Source organism: Rhinopithecus roxellana, unplaced genomic scaffold, assembly GCF_007565055.1.
Source record: "Rhinopithecus roxellana isolate Shanxi Qingling unplaced genomic scaffold, ASM756505v1 contig3682, whole genome shotgun sequence".
Classification (NCBI taxonomy): Eukaryota; Metazoa; Chordata; class Mammalia; order Primates; family Cercopithecidae; genus Rhinopithecus; species Rhinopithecus roxellana.
Window position 1 is genome coordinate 2,536 of NW_022142653.1, and position 18,473 is coordinate 21,008.

The window sequence follows — 18,473 nt, forward strand, 5'->3', positions numbered from 1 at the left end:
GGCTGAGGAAGCAGGATGACATGAGTACAGGAGTTAGAAGCTGCAGTTAGTGATGATAGCACCACTGTATTCATTCCAGCTAGAGCATTATAGAATTTGTCTCTTAAAAGGAAAAGTAAAATGACTATAGTCTTAAATTAGTACTAATCAGAAAATATAGAGTACATTGTAATAACTTGACTTCACAACCCTTTCAGCACTGTTTATATTAAAATAAGTTAAGACAATGTTACTGAACTAAAAAGTATTTGATGTAACTATTTGGAGACCTCCACACATTTGCATTTTAATTACTTCTTGACTGTGAAACAAAAGTAGAAGAGCTTTATTAATCAATCTGATATTTGTACTATTTTAGTCCATTTTCATGCACTTATAAAGATATATGCTAGACTGGGCAATTTATAAGGGGCAGGGAATTTGTTGACTTAGAGATTTATATGTCTGTCAAGGCAAAGAAGAGCAAGTTACAGCTTGCACAGATGGCAGCAAGCAAACAGAGAGCTTGTGCAGTGAAACACTGATGTTTAAAGCCATCAGATGTAATGAGACTTACAATCACATTAATAGCACAAATGAAAAAACAAACAAACAAACAAAAAACACCTGTCCCCATACTGATTACTCCCTATCTTATCCTCCCACCAACACTTAAGAAAATTCAAGATAAAATATGAATGGGGTCACAGTCAAATCATATCATTCCAACCACGGCCCCTCCAATATCTGAAATCCTAACATTTCAAAATCAATCATGTTTTTTCCAATAGTACTGCAGTGTCTTAACTCATTCAAGCATTAACTCAATCGTCCAAAGTCTGGTGTTTTTTCTGAATCAAGGCAAGTTTTTTCTGCCTATGTACCTGCAAAATGGAAAGCAACTTAGTTACGTCCTAGATACACGGGGCTACTGGAATTGGGAAAATACAGGCCTTCCAAATATGAGAAATTGACCAGAATAAAGGGGTTACAGGCACTAAGTACATCTGAAATCCAATGAGGCATGAAAAACTTAAGGTTCCAGGATGATCTTCTTTAACTTAATGTCTCATATTCAGGTCATGCAGATGCAACAGGTGGGCTTCCATCGGTTTTGTACAGCTCCTCTCATGAGGCTTTACAGGTTACAGCCTTTTGTCAAGCAGCTTTCAGCAGCTGGCATTGAGTGTCTGTGGGCTTTTCTTGGTGCACGGTCAAGTTGTCTACAGATCTAGCATTCTGAGGTCTGGATGATGAAAACTCTCTATTCCCGGGCCCCCAACCATCATTTATGTCGCTCCTTGTGTTTTCAATGGTAGAAATACTGTTGCTGATGACAGGGATTAGATATAGGTGTCAGATCACAGAATGTATTTGAGAAGTAGTACCAGTGTCTTTGAGCCCCACAAATCTTCCTTTTGGCTGGAGTCCAGTGGGGTCAGATTTTCCCACTCAGTAAGTGCTTCACAAGCTGGGATAAGAAAAAATACTTTCTTTGAAACAGTTAGAGAATATGATACAGTATTAAAGTTTCATGTATTAAACACAGGCTTAGCTTTCATCATTATGAGTTCACTCCTTAAAAACTTTGTAATTAAAATGAGTGTATTCAATCCATTGCAGTTAGAACTTAATATAAACAAAATATTAGAGATTTCCCAGTTTTAACTGAGATTGCCCTGACTCATAAATCTATATATCACAGAAATATCTACTTTTTTCCCTACAGTAAATAGTGATAATCGCTTTGTTTGTACTCAGAGTTTTGATGTGAGATGAAGTCACGGGGATTGTGTGTTTAAAATCATATCAGAAGTGTAAATTCTTCTTTCTTAGTGTAAAACTGAATACTACTTAACAAATCAATCCATCTTAGAGGGGGATCGTATAAGTTAGAGCACACTGAACTGCAAGTTATGTACCTGTAAACAGAATTAAGTGATTCTTCATGTACTGACACATATGTGACTAATTACAAAACAAAGTTGGCAATATAGTCTACTTTATATACTCATATGTCTAAAAAATAAACACATACCTGTATTTATGGATTAATTCAAGCCTAGAGATAATTTCTGGAACAGGAATATAAAATTATTGGTCAGTTAATAATTGCTAGTTCATATTCTCTTATGTATTTGAAAATATACAGTAACCAGATAAAACAGTTAGCTAAAGTGTTTAACAACAGCAGAGTTGTTTTAAAGATATCTCTTTGCAAATATGTATTTATCATGTCAAAACAATCATTAAATAAATTAACCAAAAATTGTATTTAAAAAGCAAATTTTTCTCTCTACATAGATCTCATAACATAAAAGAAGACCTGATCTCTTAAGCAGTGAGTTTACCTGGAAACTCCTACAATGTGCTAGAAAAAATACACAGAAATAAATATATAAATATAATTTCATATTTACTAAAGTCTATAGTGAATAGGTTTGTTATGTATATAATTAACACTCAGATTCCTCTTGAAATGCACTGAATTTTATGTTATTAAATGTTAAGTTGCTGATACTATGTCTCACTTTGTGTTTCAGTTCTGTGTAAGCTTGAAACATACCATTTGGTGGAATATATGTGGACATTTAGAAGTAACAAAATGCACTGAAATCTTCCTTTTCATATCCTAATTTTGCAAATCATGTCATTCTTAGAATTTAACTAAAATAATATGAAGTAACTTCAATTTTGGGGTTATGAAAGACTTTTAAATGCATACATTTAAAATATGAACTTTTTATAGCATCCAATTAGACTCCTTGTTAGAGTAACATTTTCAGTAATTTTTTCACCTCTGGTTAAAACAACTCACAGTGTTAAGTTACCGAAACCAACAGCAGGAATGCATTAACGAAATGCACCTTCCGCTGGGCGCGGTGCCTCAAGCCTGTGTTCCCAGCACTTTGGGAGGCCCAGACGGGCGGATCACGAGGTCAGGAGATCAAGACCATCCTGGCTAACATGGTGAAACCCCATCTCTACTAAAAAATAAATAAATAAATAATAATAATAATAATAATAATAATAATAATAATAATAATAATAATAAAGAAAACCTAAAAACTAGCCGGGCGAGGTGACGGGCGCCTGTAGTCCCAGCTACTCGTGAGGCTGAGGCAGGAGAATGGCGTAAACCTGGAAGGTGGGGCTTGCAGTGAGCTGAGATCCGGCCACTGCACTCCAGCCTGGGCAACAGAGCCCGGCTCCGTCTCAAAAAAAAAAAAAAAAAAAAGGAAAAAAAGAAATGCACCTTCTTGAAAAAATTTATATTCTCTCACTAAACTTCTAATTACATACCTGATGGCTACAAACGTTTGGGCTAGTTGACCAAAATCAAAAGAAAAAATCATGAGTCATTTCTTTTTCTAAATGAAAAAAATAACATTTCAAACCAAACTCAATGTATAGTAATCAATAAAAGTGGGTTTATAAATTAAACGACTCACTAGTTATTGCTTTGTGTAGGTCAAATATTACAGTCAAAGAGCCTACTCTCTTTTTTGATTTTTTTGTACACAGTCAATAGTTGGTGCTACAAGTAGCTCAAAGCCAGGATTCATGGTAGTGGGTGAGCTACGGATTGAAACCCCTTGCTCTGCTGGCAGTTCTTACTTCTCATACATTGCAGGTGAAATTTTCATGCAGGAAGATGACAACATCAATTAATGTTTTGGAAGTGAGAGAAAGTAATCACATTATTTTTCACAGAAAACCTAGCTTGTAAAACATAATTAAACATTTCGTATCTTGAATGAATTTTGAATTTTCTTACAGAAAAAGTTTCTTTAAAAAGAGCCATTTATATCAATAAATGTAATCGGTTTCCAAAGTTATCTTTTCAAAGAAATTTCCACAACCTGAGAGTTTTACACAAAAGAAAAATGACATTCTAAATAGAATAACTCTTTTAATTACACATTAATGGAAATACATTCATGTCCAATGAAATAGAATGCATTAAAGTTATATTATTTTTCTTGTCTTATGAGACATATGAAGAAACTCATAAACTCATGATATGGAAAATAAAGCGTTGCAAGGTTGCTATGTTTCTCAACTAAAAATTCAATCAAGGGCCAACCATATTGGCTCACGGCTATAATCCCAGGACTTTTGGATAGTGAGGGAGGCAGATTACTTGACGTCAGGACTTGAGACTAGTCTGGCCAGTATGGTGAAACCCCATCAGTGTGTTGGTGCACAGATGCAATTTCAGATAATCAAAAGGCTGAGGCAGATTAATCCCTTGAAGCTGGGAGGCAGGGGACTGCAGCACGCCAAGATTGCACCACTGCACTCCAGCTGAAGAGACTGTAATTGTGCAGCACGCCAAGATTGCACCACTGCACTGCAGCTGAAGAGACTGTAAGAGTCGATCCTCAAAATGAAAGAAAAGAAATGCTGTCCAGTAAAAATTGAAATATATTGCTTATTTACTTTTCAGTACAGTTTCTTGAAACTGATTTGTACTTATTTTACAAAATGTCTTAAGTGTGTGGCGCACATTTCAAAGTTACCAAAACCACTACAAAAATGAATACTTTTAAATTTTTTCTTCAGTTAATTTTATTTTATATTAAGTTTTGTGGTATATATGCAGGACATGCATATTTATTTCACTGGTAAACAAATGCCATGTTTGTTCACTGAACCCATCAACCCATCCCGTAGGTATTTAGCCCTGCGTAAATTAGCTATTTTTCCTGAAGCTCTTATTTTCCCTGCCCCCTGACAAACGCAGATGTGTGTGGTTCCCCTCCCTGTGTCTACGTGTCTTAAATGTTCAGTTCCCATGCATGAGTGTGAACATGCAGTGTTTGTTCCTTTGTTGGTTTGTTTAAGTTTGCTGAGTATGATGGCTACCAGCTTCATTTATGTCCCTTCACAGTACATGACTTTGTTCCTTTTTATGACTGCGTGTGATTTTGTGGTGTATTAGGTACCACACTTTCTTTATCCAGTCTGTCGCTGATGGGCATTTGGCTTAATTCCATGTCTTTGATAATGTGAATAGTGCAGTAATACACATACATATGTATGCATCCTTGTAATTGAATGACTTATTTTGGGGTGTGGGGGGGTATATACCCAGTAATGAAATTGGTGAGTCCAGTGGTATTTCTCATTCTAGATACCTGATGAATTGCCACACACTTTTCCACCTCGTCTGTACTGAGTTACATTCCAAACAACAACGTATAAACATTCGTATTACTGTACTTCCTCACTACCATCTGTTGTTTCATGGGTTTTTAGTAATCACCATTTCCCCTGGTCTAAGATAGTATCTCATTGCGGTTTAGATTTCTATTTCCTTCGTAACTGGTGATGTTGAGCATTTTGAGATGAAGATGGAAGACCCATAACTCTTTTCTTACCCCAATTTGGCCTTTTTATGTCAGCTCTTCGGCACCCATTTCACCTGTGGTTTTAACACGAGCCTGCAAAAAAAGAAGTACTTGGGGCTTAACTTATATGATAAAGATAGTCATCAATGTGGCTTCCACAAGACACGAACATATTTGGGTATTTCTTCCATGAATAAAGGAGTTTACATTTGCGCTTAGTGGAAGAGGCCCGAAATGCTGCTCATCATCCTCCAATGCACAGCAAAAGCTCCTCACAAAAAGAAATTGTATGAGAACAAAATGTCAAAACCCAAGGATCAGAAATTCTGTGAGTAAGGTTTATAATCTAGTGGAAGAATGCTAATCTGAAGCCCAATGCCATGCATTACAGAAGTTTATTTTCAAAGAATATATGTCTATATCAGTAAGAGGGATAGGGTGGTTCAATGCAACTGCCAATCTTTCAACTTTTATTTCTGAAAGAGTTTGAAATATAATGATTTTCACTTAAGGTTAAAAACTTTCCAAATTGTAGGAGACTGAATTATAAGTATTTCAAGATCCAAGAGAAGAAAGGCATTCAAACACACATAGCTATCCTCCTTTTGTCATGGGATTTTGGGGGAGTCACCTTGCCTGTTGAAAACTTCTGTGGCCCATGGTGCCTTTGCCTGAGTTTTACTCAGTCCTGCTACGCTTGTTCTACCCACTTTGCCTGATAGGCCGCACTCAGGTTGCTTTATGGGTCAGGATTTATCACTTTCCAGGGGAAAACTTGACGTAGAGTGGCAAGTGGTATATCAGCAAATGTGGGGTCCAGCCGCTATGCACTGACAGGCCTGCCAGCTGTGGCAAAGCAGGAAAATTTAGGTGCCATCTCACTGAGAAGCAGCAGCTGGACCAGGCATACTGTAGGCAGCTTCCACAGTTGATACTGGGAAATGCAGTGATACCTAGAGGTTTGGGGATGCCAGAAACAGAGAAACCCTAAAGAGGATGTCACAGGCCTGGATTTGAGAGACCCTAGTTCTGTGCACCCTGAAGGTCACAACTATCCTCTTATGTTTGCCTTTGACAATGTGATGAGCAAGAGACATCATTTTGTTCCTGTTTGTGTTACAGTTCTTTCAGCTCCACCATTCAATGATTCTCAAACAGTTGTTCTGCATCCAGGAAGATTGAAGTAGATGGACAAGTGGAGAGTGAGAAATGTATAGATAAGATTTATCCCTTGGGTGGGAGGCTCGTCTCCACAGCTGCTAGTCTGAAAAGTCCTCAAATCTGGTTGAGTCCAGGAATATTTTGTGCTTCAGAGGAAAGAAAGTACTTCCTGATTAGATTATTTGGCAACAGTACATGCCTTTCAAAAAAGCACCAGTGGTTCCCATTCTTGTCCATCAGCCTAGGAACCAGACTTCAGTCTGTTCCTGGCTTGAAGGTGGAGACTTAGTGGGGATCAGCAAATTCATCAACACTAGCCTGTAATGACTAGCACCGAGTGTGAATATAACTGGCTTGAGAGATACAGACTATTAGTTTGGCATGTGTCTGTGTGAGTGTTGCCTAAATGAGATTATCACTCGGGTCAGTGGGCTGAGAAAGGCAGAAGCACCCTGAATCTGGTGGGCACAATCTATTAATTTCCAGGGAATATAAAGCAGAAAAAAAAAAACGTGAATAGGTGAGATTAGTTTAGCCTCACAACCTATCTCTTTGCGGTGTGCTAGATGCTCTCTGCCATCACATTTTGGACTCCAGGTTGTTCATTATGGGACTCAGATTGGCTCTTGTTGCCCCGAGCTCCCCAACAGCCTGTTATGTGACATTGCAATGGTGTAAGTTAGTACTTAATACACTCTACTAAAGTCCTGTCCCAGGGAGTCAAACCTGAGTAATACAAATATTGGCCCCAGAAGTGGTTCTAGAAAAAGAGAATATTAAAAAGAAAGTTCTTTCATTGTTTTTTGGAGTTTCTGTGGTTGGCTGTTAAATATAATTTGATGCATTAATGCAAAGGACTCTACTTCTCATAACATGGAGAATACTGATAATCTTTGGTGGACATCATGTGGAGAGTTACGCAAAGTAAATGCATTTGACACTCCTGATTCATCAATTGGGAGAGGCAAGGAGTTGAGTTACCCCTGCATAATACCTTTGATTGACCATAGGTGGAGAACCAAGGATCATAACAAAGCTGCTGGGTAGCTCTTAAGTTCAGTGGGCAAAATGAGAGTAATGATGAATTCAGAATTTCTGTCTCCCAGCATCAGAAGCAGATACTGAGCCTCAACTCTCCTAATTTTGCCCTGTTAGTCTTACCACCTGTAGAGAAAGAGCCCAAATTCCTGTCTCTCATCATGTCAGTTCCTGACCTTCAATGAAAGATGCATGCACATCCTCAAAAGGTATCTACAGTTATAGTGAGGACATTGGTTGAATAAAATGGGACTCTGCAACTCGGAATGAGGATGTGTGGGAGGACCCTGATGAAACTGGAGATACTGAGTGTGTAAACCCTGATGAAGCTTTTTGCCAAGAAGAAGAGCATTCTCATCTCCAGAATGGGCAGCGTTGTCTTTCTGATCCATGCTGCCATCAGTCTTTCCAATTGAGTCTGAGGAGAAAAAACCTGCATTGACTGAGGCAACAGATATGGCCTTCCCTTAGGCAGTTGCCAAATTACATAATGTGATTTTTCTCTGGAGCCATCCTGAACACCTCTCTTTGTTTCTAGACCAGGCTGGAATGCTGTGGTGGGCTTCTACAGGTGAGGTAGAGTGTGACCCATGAGGCGGTGTGCTACACAGTCACACCACACACATACAAACAAAAATGTTCGATTTAACTCATTTATATGAACATCAACCTGGAGAACAGGCATGGGAGTGGATACTATGTGTATGGGATTATGGTGGAAGGAACATAGAATTGTATCAGCTGAATTTACTGATCCTAATCAGTACGAAGTATTGATTTTGTGCTTAATGAGACAGCTTGGTGAGAAAAAATAAATAAATAAAAACTTCTAATAGTTGATTTGATTTGCTAGTTAGTTGAAATGTGGATTCAAAGTTGGCCCTCCGTGAGTGAGCTGGAAATGCCTGGCCTACATTGCTTTAATGGAGGGGAGATCCAAAATTTAGGAAGATTTGGATGGTAAAGCAGACTCATCCTTTAGACTTACCCATCCAATCTGGTAGGGCCCAGAACACATATTGTTGACCAGTCACTTGTGAAACAGATTTGGGTGGTCAGGACTTGCCTTTTTGAATAGCCCAGTACTTGGTCTTCTCTGGACACCACAGTAGCTCAACTGAAAACTTTAAATATGATGACAAAAATAGGATCCTGATGTGACAAGGGCCGAGTGGCAGCACTCAACCATCCAAGGCAATGTGGACAGAGCTAAGGGACAGTGGCAGTCAGAGTAATGTGGCTCCTGTATAGCTCTGCCATTGGTTAATTAATCATGGTGTTCATAGAATTGAAATTGATGGAAAGCCTACTGCATTCATATTTAGGTTACACATACAGAAATCTCTGGGACAAAAGGACAAAAGACTCTTCTGAGTGATGGAAACAGAGAAGTGCAGCCCCTCCATCAATTTCCAGACTACAGCCAGTTTAAAGACCAAGAACCCATTGAATTAAGGGAGGGTGAATTCCCTTGACCAGGACACCCATTGCCTAATTGATGAATTGTGCAATGAATCTTTACACCATCTTTCCCCAAGGAGACCTCTAGGCTTTTCCCAAGGTAACTGTGCATTCAGGAAGAGAAAATAATCAGGATTTTCAGAAACTACTGGACACTAGCTCTGTGCTGATGTGGGTTCCAGGGGACCCAAAATATTATAGTGGTCCTACAGTCAAAGTAGGAGCTCAGGGAGGTCAGGTAATTAATAGAGTTTTAGCTTATTAGGTAAGATTTGCAGAGTGTCCAGTGAGTCCCTGCAGTCACCCTTTGGTCATTTTCCCAGGGCTGAAATGATAACTGTCATAGATATACCTAGCAGCTGGCAGAATCCCACATTTCCTTGACTTTCAGGAGAAAGGCTGCGACAAATAGGTAAGGTTAAATGAAAGCCACTAGAGCTGCCCCTACCTAGAAAAATAGGAAATGAGAAACATCATCAAAACCCTGAGAAGGTTGCAAAGATGGGTGCCACCATAAACAATTTCAAAGATGCCGGGGTGGTAATTACCAGCACATCCTCATTCAACTCTCTGATTTAGCCTGTGCAGAAGACAGGTGCATCTTGGAGATTGACATTGGAGTATCATAACTTAATGAAGTTGTGAATCCACTTGCAGCTTGTGCAATACGTGTGGTTTATTGTTTGAGCAAGTTAATACATCTTGTGTTACGTGGTATGGAGACATTCACTTGACCAGTGCCCTTTTCTTAATTCTTGTCTAAAAGAACCACCAGAGGCAATTTGCCTTCAGCTGGCAAGGCCAGCAATGTGTATTTATTAACCTTCCCTGGGGCTATGCTATCTCTCTGGCTTCCCATCATTATCTTATTTGGAGAGACCTTGATTGTTTTTCACTTCTGTAAGATAGCACATTGGGCCATCACATTGATGAAATTAGGCTGATTTGACGACTGAGCAAGAAGTAGCAAGCACACTTGAATTCTTGATGAGACGTTTATGTAGCAGAATACAGGAAATAAAGCTGACTAAAATTCAGAGACCTTCTCACTCTGCAATGTTTCTAGGGGTCCAGTCTTTTGAAGCCTGTCAAAATATCTTTTCCAGGGTAAAGAACACGTTGTTGTATGAGGTCCCTCTTCTAACTAAGAAAGAGGCACAATGCCCACTAGGCCTATTCGGAATTTTAAGACAGCAGATTTTTTCATTTGAAAATGTCTCCCTGGCCCACTTATTGAGTGACTCGAAGGGCTGCCAGCTTTCAGGGGCATCCAGAACAGGAAAAGACTCTGCAACTACTGCAGGCTCTGGTGCAAACCCCTCTACCACTTGGGCCACAGGAACCAGCAAACTCAATGGTGCTTGAGGTCTCACTTGCAGATAGGAATGCTGTTCGAAGCCCACAGCTAAAGAACTGTGGCTGTGGTGTCTGGTGTCCTGCTTATTCAATCTTCCGGTCTTACCATATTTCCCATTATCCTATAGCAGCTGGATTAATAGAACGGTGAAATGGCTTTTTGAAGTTACAATTACAATGCTAACTATGTGACAATACTTTGCAGTGCTCCCACAGGTGAAACACAGCATATCCCTCTACAATTTTTAAGCAAGACCCTGCCATCTTTGGCAGATAACTCCTATTCTTTGGAGACACAGCTCTTGGCCCATTTATGGGCTTACTTAGAAATTGAACATTTGACTATTCGTCATCATGTCACCATGTGAAGTACACAGCCTGTTATCAACTTGGTGCTTTCTGGCACACCGAGTCATAAAGCAGGTTGTGCACGACAGCATTTCATCATCAAACAGATGTGGTATACACATGAGCAGGCTTCAGCAGGTCCTAAGGCACAGATACGTTACATGAGAAAGTGACTCAAATGCCCACAATCTCTACTCCAGCCATTCAACATTCTCTCCAGCCATTCAACATTCTCTCCATCAGACTGTACTGATGACCTCATGGGAAGATAGCTCTGATCAGTTGACAGAGGAAGAGAAGATAGGGTCCTGGTTCACAGACGGTTCTCAATGATATGCAGTCCCTACCTGAAATTGGAGGGCTGAAGAACTAGAGACCCTTTCTAGGACACCTATAGGACAGCGGTGAGGAGAAATCTTCCCAATGGTCAGAACTTTGAGTAGTGAAGCTGGTTGTGAACTCTACACTGGAAGAGAAATGGCTAGATTTCTGACCATTTACTGATTCTTGTTCCAAAGCCAAAGGTTGGGCTGGATGTTAGGCACTTGGGAGATGCATGATTAGAATATTGGTGACAAAGAAAGTTTGGAAAGAGGTACATGGATGGACTTTTGTGAGTGATCAAAAACTGTCAAAATACTTGTATTTCATATGAGTGCTTGCCAACAAGTCACCTCAGTGGATAAAGAGTTTAATCATCAAGTGGATAGGAGCACTGTTTTCAAGGACACCACTCTGTCTCTTTCCTCAGCCATTCCTCTCATTGCCCAATGGGTCCCTGAACAAAATGGCCATGGTGGCAGGAACTGAGTTTGCACATGTGCTCAGCCACACTGACTTCCACTCACAAAGTCTGACATGGCTATGGCCACTTCTGAGTGCCCAGTTTGCCAGCAGTAGAGACCAAAACTGAGCCCTCACTATGGTCCAGTTGCTCAGGGTGATCAGCCAGCTACCTGATGACAGATGAACTATATGGGACCTCTTTCATCAAGGAAACGGCAGAGACTTGTCCTCACTGGAATAGACATACACTGTGGATATGGATTTCCTCATTCTGCACGCAGTGCTACTGCCAAGACTCCCATTCATGGCCTCACAAAACGCCTTTTCCAACATTATGGTATCTAGCACAACATTGCCTCTGACCAGTGCACTCATTTATTGCAAACGAAGCGTGGCAGTGGTCTGCCACTCATTAAATCTAGTGGTCTTACCTTGCTTCTCATTTTCCTGAAGTAGCTAAATTAATGGAATGGTGAAGTGGCCCTTTGATGTTATAATTGTAATGCCAACTAGGGGTCAATACTTTGCAGGGCTCTGGCAGAGGTCTCCAGAAGACCATGTATTCTCTGAATCAACATCCAATATACGGTATTGTTTCTTCCATAGCCAAAATCCATGGGTCCGGAGATCAAGCGATGGAAGTAGAAATTTCACCACTCACTATCACTCCTGGTGTTCCACTAACAACATTTTTGTTTCTTGTTTTTTTATGACATTATACCCTACTGGCCTAGAGGACTTAGTTCCCCGAGGACAATTGGTGCCAACGGAAGAAACAATAACGATTTTGTTAAACCTGAAGTTTAGATTGCCTTCTGGACACCTTGCCTCCTCCTGCCTTTACGTCAACATTCTAAGAAGGCAGTTACAGTGTTGACTGGGGTGACTGACCTGAACTATAAAGATGAAATCAGCCTACTACTCCACAATGGAGGGAAGGAAGAGTATGCATAAAATACAGAAGATGCATTAGGACGTGTCTTAGCACTACCATGACATGTGTTTAAGGTCAATGGGAAACTACAACAGCCCATTCCTGACAAGACTACAGTTGGATCAGAACCTTCAGGTATTAAGCTTTGGATTCACTCACCAGGATAACAGAAACAATAACAAAAACCGCAGCACAACAATAAAAACTGCAACCTTCTGAGGTGCTTCCTGAAGGCAAAGGGAACAAACAATGTGTAATAGAAGAAGTTAGTCATCCATACCTGCCATAGACACTTGACTAGTTGCAGAAATTAGGAGGTTAATTGTCTTAAGTATATCCTCCTTTACAAAAAAAAAAAAAAAAAAAAAAAAAAAAAAAAAGTTTGTGCACGTATACACACGTACTAAGAAAGTGTCTCTTTTTATTTTCCTTTCTCATGTTACACAAAATTCATTGAATTCTTAACAATATTTGCATATTGTAAACTTTATGAAATAGTGTTTGCATTGGGGATTGTTGCACTCCAGGTTGTAAGAGGATGACTGTATTATGTGACATATAATTAAGACCTCATTTTTGTCTGTATTTGAAGATTATGTAGTATAGCAGAAGATGTGTATTGATTCAAGTTGAAAAGGGGTGAACTTCTGATGGTTAATACTGAGTGTCTTATTCATTGGATTGAACGATACAGAGTATTAATGCCAGATATGTTTCTTGAGTGTTTCCCCCCAAAAAAGTTTATATTTGAATCAATGGGAAGATCGACATTAATCTGGTGGGCACAATCTAATAAATTTCTAGCAAATATCAAGCACAAAGAAACACGTCAAAAAGCAAGATGGGCCTAGCTTCCAAAATGTATATCTGTCTCCTATGCTGGATACTTCTTGCTTTCTTGTTCTCGGACCCCAGACTCCAAGTTCTTGAGTTTTGGGACTCAGATTGCACTCATTTTTCCTCAGTTTGTAGGCGGCCTATTTTGATCCTGTATGTAAGTAATTATAACCTCCCTGCATACATATATATATGTATATTTATATATATATATCTATACACATGTATATGTGTATGTATATAAATATATAAAGCGATGGCAAATTAAACAGTTTGTAAGAATTCTCAAAAAGCATTACTTGAATAAATACTAAAACTGTAAACTTTTTAAAATAACTCAGCTTTTTTTGATGTTGATATCATAAATAAACTTCATACAAAATTCCATATACATATGGAATATGTATATTTATATCCATATATATATATATATTTCACACTCTCTGTGTTGTTCCAGGAATAGAATTTAAATGTAGGCTGCAGACACTGATGAAAAAAAGTAGAACAGGAGGATAGCCTGACAATATATCCACCTATGCACCAATAAGAAAACAAGGTAGAACCTGAAAATACCTTTGCCATTTTTGCGTAAAACATATCCACAGCTACACAGAGAAGGGAACAAGGACAAAGGAAACAAAGCTTCTGTCATTCATGTAATTAGCAGACTTTAAGAAAGTACACACTTCCACCTTAGTGGACTTGATACACAGTAGGCTCCACTGGGTTGTGATGTAATACTTTTCTTTTCTATGTGGACATGTTTTGGAATGCGAGGCAAATATACATGAATTATCCATTCAGCTTCTGCTTTTCCACAGCCCAGTGATCCAAACAAGACTTTTGTTTCACCTCTCATTTTTCCCAGGCCAGACACTGAACTGAGCTGAGTAGTGTTTCCTTCAAGAGAGTCCACAGATACCTCCAAATATTTCATACTTTCCAGTTCATAAAATATCCTGACCCAGCTGCATTGTTGGAAACTCTCAAAAATCCCCTCTTTATTCAGGAGAGCTTTCTTCTTTTGCTTCTTAACCATTTCTTCCTCCTTGAGCTTTGCATCATCAAGACTCCTTAATTATTGTGGCCATGAGACATTACGTCAGCCTGTGATTGCTCCCAGGCCAACGTCTCAGGCCAAGCTGACACTTCAACTCCTTCTTTGTTCACGGTCAAGTGGCAAGGCTGAGCTCAGTAGCTTCTGTAAGTCATCACTTCATGTCCCGATGAATCCAAGTACAAGGTTCAGGGTCCAGCTGAATAATGCTTACTCCAAGACACCATTCCTTTACTTCTCTGCCTTTAGAAACAGTAAATCCCAGCCTCATAGTAGGTCAAGCACTGTGAAGAGTTTTTTACTTTCACTTTTAAAAGTTTTGCTTCAAACTGTTTGCATCCATTTCCTTAATTTTCTTGGTCATGCCTCACAATTAGAGATTGCTACATTGTGGTGCACTAATGAGACTGCAAGGATTGAAGTCTGGGAATTGAGCTCTGGGATGCATCATTCTTCCAAGACCAACTGACACACTGGCCTCACACTGTGATACACACCCATGACAGCCATCAACAATATAGTGCTCAGCAACACAGGCTGGAATGGGTCAGCCTAGAAACCTGAGAGACATCAACAAGCAGCCATAATTACGCATTTTGGAAGTTCAAAGGAAGAGACAAAGAATCAAGGAGACAATTTCATGAAATACTTGTAAAAAATGCAACAATTTAAGACAATAAATAAGCACCCAAGAGGTTCAACAAACTCCAAGTAACAGAAACTCAAAGAAACAAAGTCAGAATTACCTGGTAATTACTGTCGAGAACAAATACAAAGAGAATTTTGAGGATTTTCAAGAGAAGCAAGAGAAGTAGCTAGTCACGCAAAAGGGACCTTCAAAAATAACCAGTGGACTTCTAATCTGTCTTATCTGTCTTCTTAGTCCCAGCTACTCGGGAGGATGAAGCAGGAGATTGCTGGGAACCTGAGAGGCGGAACTTGCAGTGAACTGAGATCCCACCACTGCACTCCACAGCCTGGGTGACAGAACCAGAACCTGTCTCAAAGAAAAAAAAAAAAGAAAGAAAGAAAGAAAAAAGAAATGTCTTATGGAGTACTTCAGGGTAGAAAGAACACACACTCCAAAGCCATACGATTAAGCAAATTTAAGGTAAAGGTATATACATGGAAAATTATCCAAGATGAAAAATTAACAATGTGCACCTCCACAATTTGTTCTCAATGTAACTTAAAACAATAATATATTTAATAAAAAAAAAAATCTATGACTAATTTTTGTTTTTGACATGCAATGCATAAAGGTATAATTTTGATAATTCAGTAAATGAAACAGTGCAGTTAAGTTACATGGGAGTAACGGTTTTGTATGTCACTCAATGTAAGCTAGTATAACTTTAAAATTGTTATAACATTAGCATGTTCAATATAATCGTCATAGCAATCACAATTAAACAAAGAAGCACAGAAGAGTAACTGGCAGGAAGCATGCTTTCTGTACTACAGAAGAGGATAGGGGCTGTGGATTTAACTACACTTCTCTGAGGCTACCAAGCAAGCTATCATGCACCATGAGACAAAACCTAAGCTGTTCCACTAGGGACTCATCCATACGCAGAACCTGGTGAAGCACTGGAGGCAGAAAGAAGTGGTGAGGTGGAGAGGCAACTGAAACAAAGTTGGCACAGCAACTGCTCCAACCCTGTGTCTTTCTTCATGGCTTCCCAGGAGTTTGAGGTTGAAACAATTGTTGACAAAAGACAAGACAAAAATGGGAATACAGTGTATTTGGTTTGGTGGAAAGGTTATGACAAACAGGATGACACTTGGGAACCTGAACATCACCTCATGAACTGTGAAAAATGTATACATGATTTTAATAGACGACAGACTGAGAAACAGAAAAAACTAGAATGGACCAGGACAAGTAGAATTTGTTCAAACAATGCCAGAAGAAGAACTTCCAGATCTACCAAAGCGGACTATACTAAGAGCTCTCCTAAAATGCTAGTGACTGGCAAACAACACGGATCCAAAAGCAGTCAGTTATTTGCTGCCAGCAAGAATGTTAGGAGAAAGGCAGCTTCACTTCTCACTGATGTAAAGGATATGATGTTAGTAAATTCAACTCTCAAGACATTTGCAACTGACAGTCCTGTTGACAACAAGAAAACTGTGAGCAGCTGTGAGGAACTCAAGAAACTGGACCCTATTGCAGTAGATCAGCAGGACCTGGTGGACTTCAAGGTGACAGAAGGGAAACCAGTCAGGGACCCTTTGTCAGGTCCCAGTGCAGAACAGGCTGGAATAGAGGACAAGACCCTGCTACAGCCACTAATGTCTCAGATGTCTGGCTCAGTTACTGCTTCCATGGCCACAGACTCAGCTCCCCAAAAAGCTATAGTGATATTAATAGACCCAATAGCAGCCACTGGAACAACAGACACACGTACATCAGTTCCAAGAGTGAAAGGTGGCAAAGGACATGTTACTGATGATGGCAGAGACCAGTCTTTTGTCAAGAAAATGTGCTTCACCATAAGGCTAACAGAGAGTGCCAGCACATACAGAGACATTGTAGTGAAGAAGGAGGATGAAGAGGATGGATTCACCCAGATATTGCTATCAACCAGATCGAAAAAAAAAAGCACTGAATACAGAAGTAATTAAAGAAATAGTGAATGCTCTGAATAGGGCTGCTGCAGATGACAGCAAGCTTGTGTTGTTCAGTGCAGCTGGAAGTGTCTTTTGCTGTGGTCTTGATTTTGGGTATTTTGTGAAGCACTTAAGGAATGACAGAAACAGAGCAAGCTTTGAAATGGTGAACACCATCAAGAACTTTGTGAATACTTTTATTCAGTTTAAAAAGCCTATTGTTGTATCAGTCAATGGCCCTGCCATTGGACTTGGTGCTTCCATGCTGCCACTTTGCGATCTAGTGTGGGCAACTGAAAAGGCGTGGTTCCAAACCCCTTATATGACCTTTGGACAGAGTCCAGATGCATGTTCTACTGTTACATTTCCAAAAATCATGGGTGAAGCATCTGCCAATGAAATGTTAATTGCTGGGCGAAAACTGACAGCACGGGAGGCGTGTGCCAAGGGCCTGGTCTCTCAAGTGTTCTTGACTGGAACTTTCACCGAGGAGGTTATGATTCAAATTAGGAAGCTTTCCTTATATAATGCAATCGTGCTAAAAATGTAAGACCCTTGTTCGCTGTAATATTAAGATGGAGTTGGAAAAGGCCAATGAGAGAGAGTGTGAGGTGCTGAGGAAGATCTGGGGCTCAGCCCAAGGGGTAGAATCCATGGTAAAGTATGTTGAAAATAAAATTCATGAGTTTTAATTGTCAGTCTGTCTGCTCAGGACCCAAGAACTAAGCCGAATCAAATACATCATGAGGTGCAAGATGCCCGAATCCATCTTCATAGCACAAAACAACTTCACCCAAGGTGAAGGCTTGGAAGCAGATCTGGAAATGTCCAAGCTATGTCTTTAAATTATCATGGCAATTTTTAAGCGCTGTAACTTTAAAAGAATTAACAAAACATTTCCTTGAACTAATGTGATTATTTTATACACACATAAGCCCAAGTATAAAAGCAGACTGGTGGGTACTAGACTGTTCTTGCAAGCTCTAATTTGTATCTATGGCTACTACTATATATAAGATCAGAATTGCATTTTATTAGATGTGGAGGACAGAGAATTCTGTAATAATGTTCATTTTTATTTTATATCCTAGAATGCAGAGTCTACTGGGGTAGGAGGCAGCCTCAGCTTCCCTCCCACAAAGAGAGACACAGAACTATCAGAGATGGTGCCCTTGACCTTACAGTGGCACAAATAATTCAGAGACACAGAATTATGAGTTAAAAGTCTTATCTTTAAGAATAAGTATTTCTGAACCAGAATTCCCTGATCATCATTCTCCTAAACAGAACATATGATTGGAATATATGGTGAGAAATCACTTGGCTTTCTTTTCTTTTTAAATGTCTAATTCTTAAGCAGTTAACAAAAGACAACTTTATCTCTCCAAAGTAAAACTTGTTGCACCCTATTAGTGAATTTTGGGTTCTTTTTGGTGGAAAAGCCACTTTCTAATATTTGTAATGTGCACATTTAGGTTTCCTTAGACTATGTTGTAGTTACACTAAAATTCTGGAGGCATTATTAAAGGCAGAAATTTCTTTCAAAATA

The 18,473-nt window shown here is 39.4% G+C and overlaps 1 pseudogene; it reads left to right on the forward strand.

The window, feature by feature from the left end:
* The first annotated feature begins 15,985 nt into the window (after nt 1-15,985).
* On the forward strand, nt 15,986-17,616 carry LOC104676856 (annotated as a pseudogene).
* Nucleotides 17,617-18,473: the final 857 nt, after the last annotated feature.